At 51.7% G+C, this 14,295-nt stretch overlaps 1 protein-coding gene across 5 annotated transcripts in view; it reads right to left on the bottom strand.

Moving 5' to 3' along the window:
- Positions 1-14,295, bottom strand: part of TASOR2 (transcription activation suppressor family member 2) — a 1,022,580-nt gene that overhangs the window by 781,785 nt on the left and 226,500 nt on the right. The gene's annotated exons all lie outside the window — the stretch shown is intronic.

The raw sequence follows: 14,295 nt of genomic DNA on the forward strand, positions 1-14,295 counted from the left end.
GGTTTAGGCTCTGTGAAGTTTGGCTTTAGTTGTGCCTCTGACATGGACTATGATCATATGAAACACCATAAAGTGACTTGCAGAGCTACTCACAATTGCCAGCTCGCTGAAAGTCGTACACTGCGCACATCTCTCACACCTCTCCACTAATGACACTGCTAAGGGCTGCGTACTATAACACGATAACCACACCTAGGAAAGACTTCCGAGCATAAAATCAAAACAAAAGGCAACACACTTCCAACTACACACTCTATATGGGGTAGTGTGCTACACATGTAAGCTAACACTACAGAGCCCCACATAGGGATAGTAAGTACTATATAAATGTTGCAATACAATACATTACTGTAAAGTTAGTGCAACTAAAAGGCATGATGAGACACAGTCTTAAAGACGGGTGTGGGTATGTCTAGGGCAGTGTAGGAGAGTAGGGTCTGCTTTCTATGTTCACCCCCACTTTTTGCTTTTGCTTTACTGGTTTTCGACTTAGATGTGGCTGTGGGCCTGCTAATCAGACCCACAGCCCTGCTGTTCTCTCTCTAAATTAATACTATGTACTTTAGGTGCATAACCCATTTGGATAGGATCACCTTATTGGCCCCTGTACAGTGTACCCTAGGTACCCAGGGCATAGGTGTACCCTAGGCCTACCAGGGGCTGCAGCATGTATTATGCCACCCCTGGCCTGGCCTTCCATTTTGACACAACTGGCTGATCACTCAGCTGGGGCAAGGTCGTGTAATCACCCCTTGCTTAGGTGTAGTATTCCTATACCTAACTTACATATAGACACATGTGTACCTATCAGTCACTCCTATGGCAGGCCTTGACAATCCTGGAGGCAGAGTGCTTGGTAACATGTGAGATGGTGCTCTAGCATGAGCTGAGCCTGTCTGCAGCTTTCGGAACCATGTCCTTATAGCTGTTCTATGATATAGCCTACCATATACTCTTAAAGTGCCTTATAATCTTAAACGGTTATGGTAACTATGGTTTGGCTTTATCAAAACATGTCGTGTAAGGTGTCTAACACTTTGGAATAATACCCCCATGCCATTTCTGGACATGAGAATATTATTCCCCCCTTCTAGAGGGAAAGACATGTTAAAATCATACTTCAACTGTTAGCCTCTGACCAAAGCCTCAGCATCACAAAATGGATGCTGCTGCCACGACACAAGTCTGACCTCCTGCAGCTGGGAGTGATCCCAGCCAGGGAGGCCTGGACAATAGGTTTCCTGCTTGGGGAGGTGCTAGCACCTCCCCAGACAGCCTTTAGTGTATTGGGGCAGGGTGGGCTGAAAGGAATGAGACATGCCTGGGGCACACAAGGTGTTCCTTGCATAGTCCAGTTCAAACCGGCGCTGGGGCACTCCAGCCCCAGCTCTGGCGCGAAACTGGACAAAGGGAAGTGGGTGTAACCACCCCCTCCCAGGTCCCACCCATAAGGCGTGACCTAGCAGGTATCCCAGCCCCCCAGATTAGTATAAGAGTGGGAGTTGGGCCTCAGGACTTTAGATTATCCTGAACCTGCAAAACTGAACAGAAACTCTGGACCTTCGACATTCGACGAAAGAAGAAGACTGAAGAATCTCCCTTGTAGCCAAGGAGTGGCTACCCTGTGCAAACAGGCACCATCAAGAGACTACCCTTTGCTTTGCCCACGTTCTACGAGGAACCGACTGCAGAGCCCGACCAGAGCCTTGACTTCCAGACTCCTCCGACCCTGATCCACATCTACAGCAGAGCTGAGATCCGTGGAGGCGACGAGCGACGTGGGACCGGCTACCTGGAAAAAGTGGCTAGTAACTTAAAGCGCAGCTTCTGAGGTACCCTCGAAGTTGTACACCGGGGATTGAGAAGCCCCAACCCCAAGCACCATCTGCACCGAAGATCAGCCCCCCACACTCCACGAGTCCTGCGTGGGGCCCTTCAGCATTTTCCTGCTTGCCGCGTCTGTCCGGTTGCTTGCCCGCTGGCTAGTGGCCTTTGTGACGACGCACCCTGAAATCTTCTGCGCTGGTTTGGCTCCTCCAGACTGGCTCCCGCTTCTCTGCAAAGAAGAAGCACCCCAGACCTTCCTGGTCTGCACCAGAAGCAAGTCCTCCGTTCTTCGTGGGTTCCGCTTGCCAAGGCTTGGTGAGTCCTAGTCCAACTTCGACGCCGCCGACAGCAAGAGCCTCCGTGGGACAGCTCGCCTCCTGGTCCTGGTCGTCCTCGACGCTTCCTGGTCCTCCTGGCTGCAGCGACAAGCTTCACCTTCACCTGCAATCTTCACGACATCGCCTGGTTCCTTCCTGGTTCCACGTGGTCACTGGCTAGTGACCTTGACTCTGTCCCTTCTGCTTGCAGGTTTCCTCTCTTCTTGATCCCAGCCTTGGGATCCACCGGACACTCTTCACTGACTGCCTGTCAGCATCTTTCTTCAGGCATCCATAGGAGTCGACGACGAAAACGACGCATCTTCACCCCTATGCACCCGCAGCCTGTGGGCTAGGTAACTTGGGTACTCCGGTGCTCATCAGGATAGTGACTATCCTAGTGTCTAGTTTTCAAGTCTCAACTTCCTAGCTACTCCGGAAGTGTCCTAAATCTACCGTTTTCTAAACTGTACTATTGCTATTGACTTTTACGCATTACGCGTGAGTGTTTCCACTCTGCACACGAATCCCGTGGGCCTCCCACTTCCTAACTAACGCTAGTGTAGTGTAGCCCCAGCGATTCCCTAGGCCTATGCCTATGCTATTTCCGTGACAGTGGTTCTTATACCACTTACTTAGTATATGGTTTGCGTGGCCCCTAGGGCCTAACTGTATTACTTACCTGTGTGACTTAATGTATGCTTAAATAAGACTGTGTTGTACTTACCTCTAATCTCATAAAGAGTGCTGAGGGTTTGACTAGAATAAATACACTTTATTTTATATATATATCTGTTGTTGTGTCCTTTCATTTGGTATTCAAGGGATTATATATGGTATCACAGCTGGCTTCACATGCCATTCAGAGTTTAGCCTAAGACTGCTCTTGTCCATGCTACCACTAGGATAGCTGGTCTATAAGGTTGACTTTACAACCAATCACTATAAGGGTATTTGGACTGATATAAGGTGTACACTAGAACTAGTGACATCATACATTAGGCCAACTTCTCACATTGGTGGCAGCGGTGGGATCTGAGCTTGCTGTTGTAATACCATTGTAATCTTGAGATACTAAATTGAAAGATCACACAGATATTGTCTAGGTACATATAACATAGATTATAATACTTAAGTCCTACTGGACTTTGTAGTTGTAGGTTGAAGGGAGTAACACACCCTGACTACAACTACTAGAGAGGTTTAGTAGATACAACTAGTGTAGGTAGGTGCACACACCACACCTTCACTAGATCATGTCTCTGAGAGGAGATCAAGTAGATGCTCCCTCAGGAGGATCAGGTCTGCAAAAGACCCCCTCTAGATATGATACCTTAACATTCCAGGAGATGAGACACTTGTGTACCTCCAGAGGAATAAAACAGGGTGCAAACCCTACCCTCCTTCAGTTAAGACAACTCCTAGAGGAGTATGACATTATTAGGGCATCTCAGGCAGGTACCCTAGGTACAGAGGAGGGTCTACCCACCACAGAGGAGTCAGAGGAGACTTCAGATGAAGAGGTAGACAGCCAGGGCCAAGTAGGAAGACTTAGCCAGGCTAACCTAAGCTTACATGGGAGTTTGAATGGGGTCCCCCCTTACAGACCCCCAAGTAGGCTTACACAGAGAAGCAGGAGGGACAGATCCCCTTCAAGGGAATCCATCCACTCCCATGTCTCTAACATCTCTAATGCTTCCTCTCACAGGGGAATGACTTCCCCTGAGAGAAAGGAGCATGAAGCTAATCTGAGGATTCAGAGGGAAGAACTTGCCCTTGCCAAAGAGAAGCTTGCTCTGGCTAGAGAACAAAAGTTGAGTGGGTCAGAACCCACTGGTGGCAGCAATATCCCTAAGGATAGAGACAGGCACTATGATAATAGAAACCTGAGCAAGATTGTCCCTCCCTACAAGTGTGGGGATGACATCCACAAATGGATAACTGCTTTGGAGAGAGCTTGCAAAGTACAGCAGGTACCCCAAAGTCAGTGGGCAGCTATCTTGTGGCTCTCCTTCTCTGAGAAAGGCAGAGACAAGCTCCTCACAGTTAGTGATGAGGATGCAGATAATTACACTGTCCTGAAGAGTGCTCTGATTGATGGGTTTGGCCTAACCACTGAACAATACAGGTTGTTGTTCAGGGATACCCAGAAGACACAGACTCAGGACTGGACTGACTTTATAGATTGTGCCACTAAGGCTCTGGAAGGCTGGCTAATGGGAAGTAAGGTTAAGGACTATACAGGATTGTATAATTTGATCATGAGAGAGCAAATACTTGACAACTGTCAAAACCAGCTATTGCATCAACACCTGATTGATTCTGATCTATCTTCTCCCCAAGAATTGGGAAAGAAGGCAGATAGATGGGTCAGGACTAGAGTTAAGCAGAAAAATCAGAACCAGGGCGGTGATCAGAAAAAGGCAGACCAGAAGGGTAATGAGCAGAAACAAAAAGACCAGAAGTCTTCACCAGGCCCCCAAAAGGCTCAGGGGGAGGGTGGTCCCAAAAAGGATAAAAAGAAAGATGGCCAAAAGAAACCATGGTGCAACTATTGTAAGTCCAACTCACATTGGTTTAGTGAGTGCACCAAAAAGGATAAGCCCCCAGCCACCATTGCCCCTAAGGCAACTGTACCCCCTAGTTCAGCTGTAAGTGGTGGTTCCCAGCAAAAGGGTGTAGTAGGGTTAACCCTGGGAACTGAGGAGGATTCTGGCCTAGTCAGAGTACCTACTCAGGCTGTTCTGATCTGTGATGGGGACTTAGCTTTGTCCTCTACTGTAGGCCCCAGTAACCTGGGCAAGTACAGACAGACACCTTTTATCAACCAAAGAATGGCTCAGGCCTACAGGGACACTGGAGCTAGTGTCACAATGGTGACACCTGCTTTTGTGGACCCTGGACAGATCATACTAGGTGAGAATTACCTAGTGACCAACGCTAGCAATGCCACTACCTCCCATAGTGTGGCTATTGTTAACTTCTCCTGGGGAGGGGTAACTGGCCTCAAGAAAGTTGTTGTTAGTTCAGACCTTCCTGTAGAGTGTTTACTGGGCAATGATCTTGAAACTTCAGTTTGGTCTGAAGTGGAGTATAGGACCCATGCAGAAATGCTGGGGATAGATGCACATGTCCTTGCTGTGACCAGGTCACAGGCCAAAAAGTGCACCACTGAACAAGTGCTGGATCCTGAAACTATGGACCAGTCACAACCCAAGAGAAAGAGCAGTAGGGTTAAGGCTGTGCCTTCCCCCCCTGCCTCAGGTGGTGGATCAGCCCTCCCAGGAGGATGATTCTGAGAGCCCTAAAGGAACTGTCCTAGAAGAACTTGAACCTGATCAGGTTGAGTTTCTTGGGACAGGGGGACCTTCAAGGGCAGATCTGAGGCAGGCTCAATTAGACTGCCCCTCTCTTGAACCCCTCAGACAGCTGGCTGCTGCTGAGGCTGCAGGGAATGCTCAAGGTACCCATAGAGTGTATTGGGATGAAGGGCTACTGTATTCAGAGGCTAGAGACCCCAAGCCTGGTGCATCCAGGAGGTTGGTCATACCACTGAAGTTCAGAGGCTTCCTTCTAACCTTGGCCCATGATATTCCCCTTGCAGGACATCTAGGCCAGAACAAGACTTGGGACAGGCTTGTCCCTCACTTTCACTGGCCCCATATGTCAGAAGATACAAAGGAGTTTTGTCGCTCCTGTGTCACCTGCCAAGCCAGTGGCAAATCAGGTGGCACCACAAAGGCCCCCCTCATACCACTACCTGTGGTGGGGGTCCCCTTTGAAAGAGTGGGCATAGATATTGTAGGACCAATGGACCCACAAACAGCATCTGGGCACAGATTCATACTGGTGATAGTGGACCATGCCACCAGGTACCCAGAAGCAATTCCCCTGAGGACCACAACAGCTCCTGTTGTGGCAAGGGCCCTGCTTGGAGTATTCTCCAGAGTGGGCTTTCCAAAGGAGGTCATTTCTGACAGAGGTACCAACTTCATGTCAGGATACTTGACTGCAATGTGGAAGGAGTGTGGTGTTAACTACAAGTTCACCACACCCTATCACCCACAGTGCAATGGGCTTGTTGAGAGATTCAACAAGACCCTAAAGGGAATGATAAAAGGATTACCAGACAAGCTTAGGCGAAGATGGAACATCCTTTTACCCTGCCTTCTGTTTGCTTACAGAGAGGTCCCACAAAAGGGGGTTGGCTACAGCCCTTTTGAGCTTTTGTTTGGGCATCCTGTAAGAGGACCCCTGTGTTTGGTGAAGGAAGGATGGGAGAGACCTCTCAGATAACCCAAACTAGACATAGTGGATTATGTACTTGGTCTCCGCTCCAGGATGGCAGAGTATATGAAGAAGGCTTCTAAAAACCTTGAGGCAAGCCAAGAACTCCAAAAAGCTTGGCATGACCAAAAGGCTGTACTGACTGTTTACCAGCCAGGACAGAAAGTGTGGGTGTTGGAGCCAGTGGCCCCAGCAGCACTCCAAGACAAATGGTCTGGACCCCACACTATTGTTGAGAAAAAGGGAGAAGTCACCTACTTGGTGGACCTTGGGACTCCCAGAAGCCCCCACAGGGTGCTTCATGTCAACAGATTGAAGGCATATGTTGACAGGGCAGACATGGGGCTACTCATGGCTACAGATGAGGGGCAGGAGGAAGAGAGTGACCCTCTCCCAGACCTGTTGACTCAGAACCCTGATGATGGCTCAGTTGATGGTGTGGTCTTTTCTGACAGCCTCACTGTCCATCAGCAACAGGACTGCAGACAGGTTCTGCAATCCTACAGACATATGTTCTCTCTGACCCCAAGTCAGACAAACTGGTGCACCCATGAGGTGGACACTGGTGACAGTCTGCCTGTGAAGAGTAAAATCTACAGGCAACCTGACCATGTCAGGGACTGCATAAAAGTTGAGGTACAAAAGATGTTGGAGCTGGGAGTCATTGAACCTTCAGAGAGCCCTTGGGCTAGTCCTGTAGTTCTTGTGCCAAAACCTCACACCCAAGATGGTAAGAGAGAGATGAGGTTTTGCGTGGATTACAGAGGTCTCAATGCTGTCACTAGGACAGATGCCCACCCAATACCTAGGGCAGATGAGCTCATTGACAGACTGGCAGCTGCTAAGTTTTTGAGCACATTTGACCTAACAGCAGGCTACTGGCAAATCAGACTAGCTGAGAGTGCAAAGGCCAAAACTGCTTTCTCGACCCCAGGAGGACATTATCAATTTGTGGTAATGCCCTTTGGTTTGAAGAATGCACCTGCCACTTTCCAAAGGTTGGTGAATCAAGTCCTTACTGGGTTGGATGATTATTGTGCAGCTTATCTTGATGATATTGCTGTCTTTAGCTCCCCCTGGGAGGATCACCTGGTCCACCTGAGGAATGTTTTAGAGGCCCTGCAAAAGGCAGGCCTCACTATCAAGGCCACTAAGTGCCAGATAGGGCAGAGCAAGGTTGTATACCTGGGCCACCTAGTTGGTGGGGGTCAGGTTCAACCACTGGAGAGCAAATCCAGACCATAAAGGACTGGGCTCCTCCAACTACCCAGACTCAGGTCAGAGCTTTCTTGGGCCTGACTGGGTACTACAGAAAGTTTGTTAAGAACTATGGGTCCATAGTGACACCACTTAATGACTTGACCTCCAAGAAGATGCCAAAGAAAGTTCAGTGGACAGTAAGCTGTCAAAAAGCAATTGATGACCTGAAGCAGGCCATGTGCAGTGCACCTATTCTGAAAAGTCCAGACTACTCCAAAGAGTTCATTGTCCAGACAGATGCTTCTGAGTTAGGTGTGGGAGCTGTTCTTTCACAACTGAATGTAGATGGTCAAGACCAGCCCATTGCTTTTATAAGTAGAAGGCTGACCCCTAGAGAGAAACGTTGGTCAGCTATTGAGAGGGAGGCCTTTGCTGTGGTTTGGGCCCTGAAGAAGCTGAGGCCATACTTGTTTGGCACTCACTTCAAGATTCAGACAGACCATAAGCCCCTCTTGTGGCTAAATCAGATGAAGGGTGAAAATCCCAAACTTCTTAGGTGGTCCATTTCCCTACAGGAGATGGACTTCACAGTGGAACATAGACCTGGGACTGACCATGCCAATGCAGATGGACTCTCCAGATATTTCCACTTAGAACATGAAGACTCAACTGGTCAAGGTTAGTTTAATGTCCCTAAGTTTGGGGGGGGGGGGGTTGTGTAGGAGAGTAGGGTCTGCTTTCTATGTTCACCCCCACTTTTTGCTTTTGCTTTACTGGTTTTCGACTTAGATGTGGCTGTGGGCCTGCTAATCAGACCCACACCCCTGCTGTTCTCTCTCTAAATTAATACTATGTACTTTAGGTGCATAACCCATTTGGATAGGATCACCTTATTGGCCCCTGTACAGTGTACCCTAGGTACCCAGGGCATAGGTGTACCCTAGGCCTACCAGGGGCTGCAGCATGTATTATGCCACCCCTGGCCTGGCCTTCCATTTTGACACAACTGGCTGATCACTCAGCTGGGGCAAGGTCGTGTAATCACCCCTTGCTTAGGTGTAGTATTCCTATACCTAACTTACATATAGACACATGTGTACCTATCAGTCACTCCTATGGCAGGCCTTGACAATCCTGGAGGCAGAGTGCTTGGTAACATGTGAGATGGTGCTCTAGCATGAGCTGAGCCTGTCTGCAGCTTTCGGAACCTTGTCCTTATAGCTGTTCTATGATATAGCCTACCATATACTCTTAAAGTGCCTTATAATCTTAGACGGTTATGGTAACTATGGTTTGGCTTTATCGAAACATGTCGTGTAAGGTGTCTAACACTGTGGAATAATACCCCCATGCCATTTCTGGACATGAGAATATTATTCCCCCCCTTCTAGAGGGAAAGACATGTTAAAATCATACTTCAACTGTTAGCCTCTGACCAAAGCCTCAGCATCACAAAATGGATGCTGCTGCCACGACACAAGTCTGACCTCCTGCAGCTGGGAGTGATCCCAGCAAGGGAGGCCTGGACAATAGGTTTCCTGCTTGGGGAGGTGCTAGCACCTCCCCAGACAGCCTTTAGTGTATTGGGGCAGGGTGGGCTGAAAGGAATGAGACATGCCTGGGGCACACAAGGTGTTCCTTGCATAGTCCAGTTCAAACCGGCGCTGGGGCACTCCAGCCCCAGCTCTGGCGCGAAACTGGACAAAGGGAAGTGGGTGTAACCAACCCCTCCCAGGTCCCACCCATAAGGCGTGACCTAGCAGGTATCCCAGCCCCCCAGATTAGTATAAGAGTGGGAGTTGGGCCTCAGGACTTTAGATTATCCTGAACCTGCAAAACTGAACAGAAACTCTGGACCTTCGACATTCGACGAAAGAAGAAGACTGAAGAATCTCCCTTGTAGCCAAGGAGTGGCTACCCTGTGCAAACAGGCACCATCAAGAGACTACCCTTTGCTTTGCCCACGTTCTACGAGGAACCGACTGCAGAGCCCGACAAGAGCCTTGACTTCCAGACTCCTCCGACCCTGATCCACATCTACAGCAGAGCTGAGATCCGTGGAGGCGACGAGCGACGTGGGACCGGCTACCTGGAAAAAGTGGCTAGTAACTTAAAGCGCAGCTTCTGAGGTACCCTCGAAGTTGTGCACCGGGGATTGAGAAGCCCCAACCCCAAGCACCATCTGCACCGAAGATCAGCCCCCCACACTCCACGAGTCCTGCGTGGGGCCCTTCAGCATTTTCCTGCTTGCCGCGTCTGTCCGGTTGCTTGCCCGCTGGCTAGTGGCCTTTGTGACGACGCACCCTGAAATCTTCTGCGCTGGTTTGGCTCCTCCAGACTGGCTCCCGCTTCTCTGCAAAGAAGAAGCACCCCAGACCTTCCTGGTCTGCACCAGAAGCAAGTCCTCCGTTCTTCGTGGGTTCCGCTTACCAAGGCTTGGTGAGTCCTAGTCCAACTTCGACGCCGCCGACAGCAAGAGCCTCCGTGGGACAGCTCGCCTCCTGGTCCTGGTCGTCCTCGACGCTTCCTGGTCCTCCTGGCTGCAGCGACAAGCTTCACCTTCACCTGCAATCTTCACGACATCGCCTGGTTCCTTCCTGGTTCCACGTGGTCACTGGCTAGTGACCTTGACTCTGTCCCTTCTGCTTGCAGGTTTCTCTTCTTGATCCCAGCCTTGGGATCCACCGGACACTCTTCACTGACTGCCTGTCAGCATCTTTCTTCAGGCATCCATAGGAGTCGACGACGAAAACGACGCATCTTCACCCCTATGCACCCGCAGCCTGTGGGCTAGGTAACTTGGGTACTCCGGTGCTCATCAGGATAGTGACTATCCTAGTGTCTAGTTTTCAAGTCTCAACTTCCTAGCTACTCCGGAAGTGTCCTAAATCTACCGTTTTCTAAACTGTACTATTGCTATTGACTTTTACGCATTACGCCTGAGTGTTTCCACTCTGCACACGAATCCCGTGGGCCTCCCACTTCCTAACTAACGCTAGTGTAGTGTAGCCCCAGCGATTCCCTAGGCCTAGGCCTATGCTATTTCCGTGACAGTGGTTCTTATACCACTTACTTAGTATATGGTTTGCGTGGCCCCTAGGGCCTAACTGTATTACTTACCTGTGTGACTTAATGTATGCTTAAATAAGACTGTGTTGTACTTACCTCTAATCTCATAAAGAGTGCTGAGGGTTTGACTAGAATAAATACACTTTATTTTATATATATATCTGTTGTGGTGTCCTTTCATTTGGTATTCAAGGGATTATATATGGTATCACAGCTGACTTCACATGCCATTCAGAGTTTAGCCTAAGACTGCTCTTGTCCATGCTACCACTAGGATAGCTGGTCTATAAGGTTGACTTTACAACCAATCACCATAAGGGTATTTGGACTAGAACTAGTGACATCATACATCAGGCCAACTTCTCACAGGCAGTGAACTTCAAACATTTTAGTCCGGAACCCCCTACAACCCTCCTCCCCCGTGACAGAAAGAAATCATCAGAGCCCCAGCTCAAAAATGTACACAATTATTCTATTACACTGGCAATGTTTAAATATGTCTAGACTTATTTTAACATTGAAGCTAAGTTCTGTTAGCGTTTTAAAAATACAATCAAATACATGATTGTCAAACATATTATTCTGGCCAGGCAGGCCTTACTAACATGTAAAAGTATCGACAAGGCCCCCCCGGCCATTCATCCTCAAGCTCTTGAATTTCAGAGACAGAGACGCCATTCTCCGCGAGGCCCGGCGCACTGACACCCTCCACTACCAAAACCACAAAATTATGATCTTCCCGGACTACACTCGCGAAGTTCAAGAACTGCGCCGCTCCTACACTGAAGTGAAGCAGAAGATGCGTTCTCTGGGCCTCCAGTACCAGCTTCAGTTTCCAGCCCGCCTCCGGGTCATCTTCCAGCACAAGACATTGTTCTTCGACACGCCACGAGCGGCCTGGTCCTGGCTGACGGAAGAGCATCCTCTGCACCGCTCTGGGCGCGGCTCGCCTGCGGGTGTGCAGGGTGGACGGGGGAGACCCCGGACATCGAAGACCCGCCGGCGGCACCGCACGTTACCCCGGGAGCGCACGGCGGAGGAGGTGATCACCACGCGCTCTGGGGGACGGCCGCGCCGGGGGTCGAGAGCATCTTCTGCCTCCTCAACTGCGCCCGCCAGTCCCGCGGCGGACGGGCGACGGGCCGTGTCGCCCCGGCTTACGGGCCCTGCGACCCACCCGGCTGAATTGGTGGATACTTCAGACCTCTCTCGCAGTCCTGCCATTTGACTCTCTGTGTTTCTTTGGGGGGGGGAGGGTGTGGGGTGCCCGGGCGGGGGCTGGAGTGCTCCGCTGTTAATGTTGCTCTTGGCCAGGGCAGGTGAATCAGGCTTGATTTCCGTTGTACCAGGGGTCCACTAGTGCTCAAGCCCGAGCTTTCTAGCTTGGTGGTTCTTTCACTTGGTTCGGGCGACAGATGCTTCTGTTTTCGAAGTATAGGGTGGGGGGTGGGGGTTTGGGGTTGTTTCTTCCTCATGGGGAAGGTTTTGTTGGTGGGGGGTTACTCCTTCTTTGTTGTTGTGCCAAGGCATCTTGCACTCTTTGACCTGCTCTTCTGCCCGATGTCCCGCTGTCCCTTCCTTGTAGGGGCGTGCCCAGCCGCGCCTCCAATGGCCCCCTCTTCTGTCCTGGACTATGGCTGACCCACCTGTTCCTAGGGCCGCCGTGCGTGTACTGTCCTGGAACGTTAATGGTCTTCTGGACCGTTTTAAGCGCATGGCGGTCCTCAAATATGCACAACGCGCGGAGATTGATGTGCTCCTCCTCCAACAGACTCACCTTCTGGGCAATAACTGTCCTTTTCTGTCCCGCTATGGTTATGACAGGGTGTGGCACTCCGGTTTTGCGCGGGGGTCCCGAGGGGTAGCTATCCTGCTCCGCAAATCCTTTCCCTTCGTCCTGACCCAGGTGCACTTGGACCCCCTGGGCATGGTGGTGGTGGTATGTGGTACTCTGGAAGGGCGACCCCTCACCCTGATGTCCCTCTACGCGGCTCCTTCCCTCCTGTCGTCGGCCCTCTCTTACACTGGGGACCTCCTCCCGAAGCTTCCGGCGGGTTCTCTCATCCTCGACGGGGATTTTAATGCGGTCTACGCGCCCCACCTGGACTCGACAGGTCCGGTATCCCTGGCCCGCGTCGCTCGGGCAAAGCAGCTTTCGACCTGGGCCGAATCTCAGGGCCTCTGTGATGTTTGGAGGATCTGGCACCCGCGGGCTCGCCAGTACACCCACACGTCGGCGGCACATCACTCCCATGCCCGGATCGACCTCATCTTCGTCCCATCTACCGACTGTGCCGGAGTGCAGGATGCGCGCATTCTCCCGAGGGGCCTCTCGGACCACTCGCCGGTGCTCCTGGCTCTTGGCCCCCCCCCCCCCGCTCTGCCCGTCCAATGTGGCGTTTGAACGCTTGGTTCCTCCACGACAAAGCTTTTCGGAGGGTGATCGGTGGCGAGATAGCCGATTATTACTCTCAAAACGCGGGCTCCGTCTCCTCCCCTGCTGTCCTGTGGGAGGCCGGCAAGGCGACTATTCGGGGGGCCGCTAAGGGGCATCTGCAACGGCAACGGCGAGCTCAATCCCAGAAACTCGCGGATTGCGAAGCTCAAGCCTTGGAACTGGAGCGCAACCTGGGGGAGTTGGGAGACAGCACCCGGTCGCGTCGCTTGGCCTTCCTGCGGGAAGAAATTCGCTTACACTCCCTGGAGGCGGCAAAGACGTTGTGGCGTTCCTCGGTGGCCCGGGTATACGGCTGGGGGGACAAAAACGGCACTCTTCTCCACCGGCTGGCCACTTACCCTCGGGCAGGCAGGATTATTCCAGCCATCGCAGACTCTGCGGGCGGCCTCCACACAGCCTCGGTGGCGATGGCCCAGGCGTTCGCTGGCTATTACTCCCGGCTGTACCGACGCCGGCCGTCCACGCTCTCCCTGGAGGAGTTGCTGGGGACGAATGGAGCGGTGCTCAAGCGGCTGCTGCCCGAGGTTTCGGAGACCCTCGATTCACCTATCGAGCTGCAGGAGATTGAGGCCGCGATCAGCCGCCTGGCGCCCGGGAAAACCCCGGGACCTGATGGGTTCCCTCAGGAATACTACGCTCACTATCGGGAGACTCTGGCCCCGAGGCTTCTGGACCTGTTTGCGGACGCGGTGGAGAAGGGTTTGTTCCGGCCCGAGACGGACACAGCAACCATAGTTGTCCTCCCTAAGACGCAGCCCCCTTCAGAGTCCTGCTCGGACTACCGACCGATATCCCTTATCAACACCGAGCTCAAAATCTATGCCACGGTCCTCGCGCAGCGGCTGCGCCCATCTCTTGCCTCCCTGGTCCACCCGGACCAATGTGGATTCATGCCGGAACGGGGGACCAGACACTGCCTGCGGCGCCTGCACCTCGCTCTAGCGCACCGCAGCCGCCTTTCCCCCTATCTGGCCCTCCTGCTGGTCGACTTTGAAAAGGCCTTCGACTCAGTGGGGTGGGAGTACCTGGGCGAGGTCCTGGCGCTTATAGGCTTCGGCCCCCAGTTCCGTGCCATGGTTGCAGTCCAATACGCGAGCCCGCGGGCCCGTGTTTTAGTCAACGGAGCTCTATCCCGCC

The sequence above is a fragment of the Triturus cristatus genome, chromosome 4_1 (genome assembly GCF_964204655.1).
Source record: "Triturus cristatus chromosome 4_1, aTriCri1.1, whole genome shotgun sequence".
NCBI classification, from domain to species: domain Eukaryota; kingdom Metazoa; phylum Chordata; class Amphibia; order Caudata; family Salamandridae; genus Triturus; species Triturus cristatus.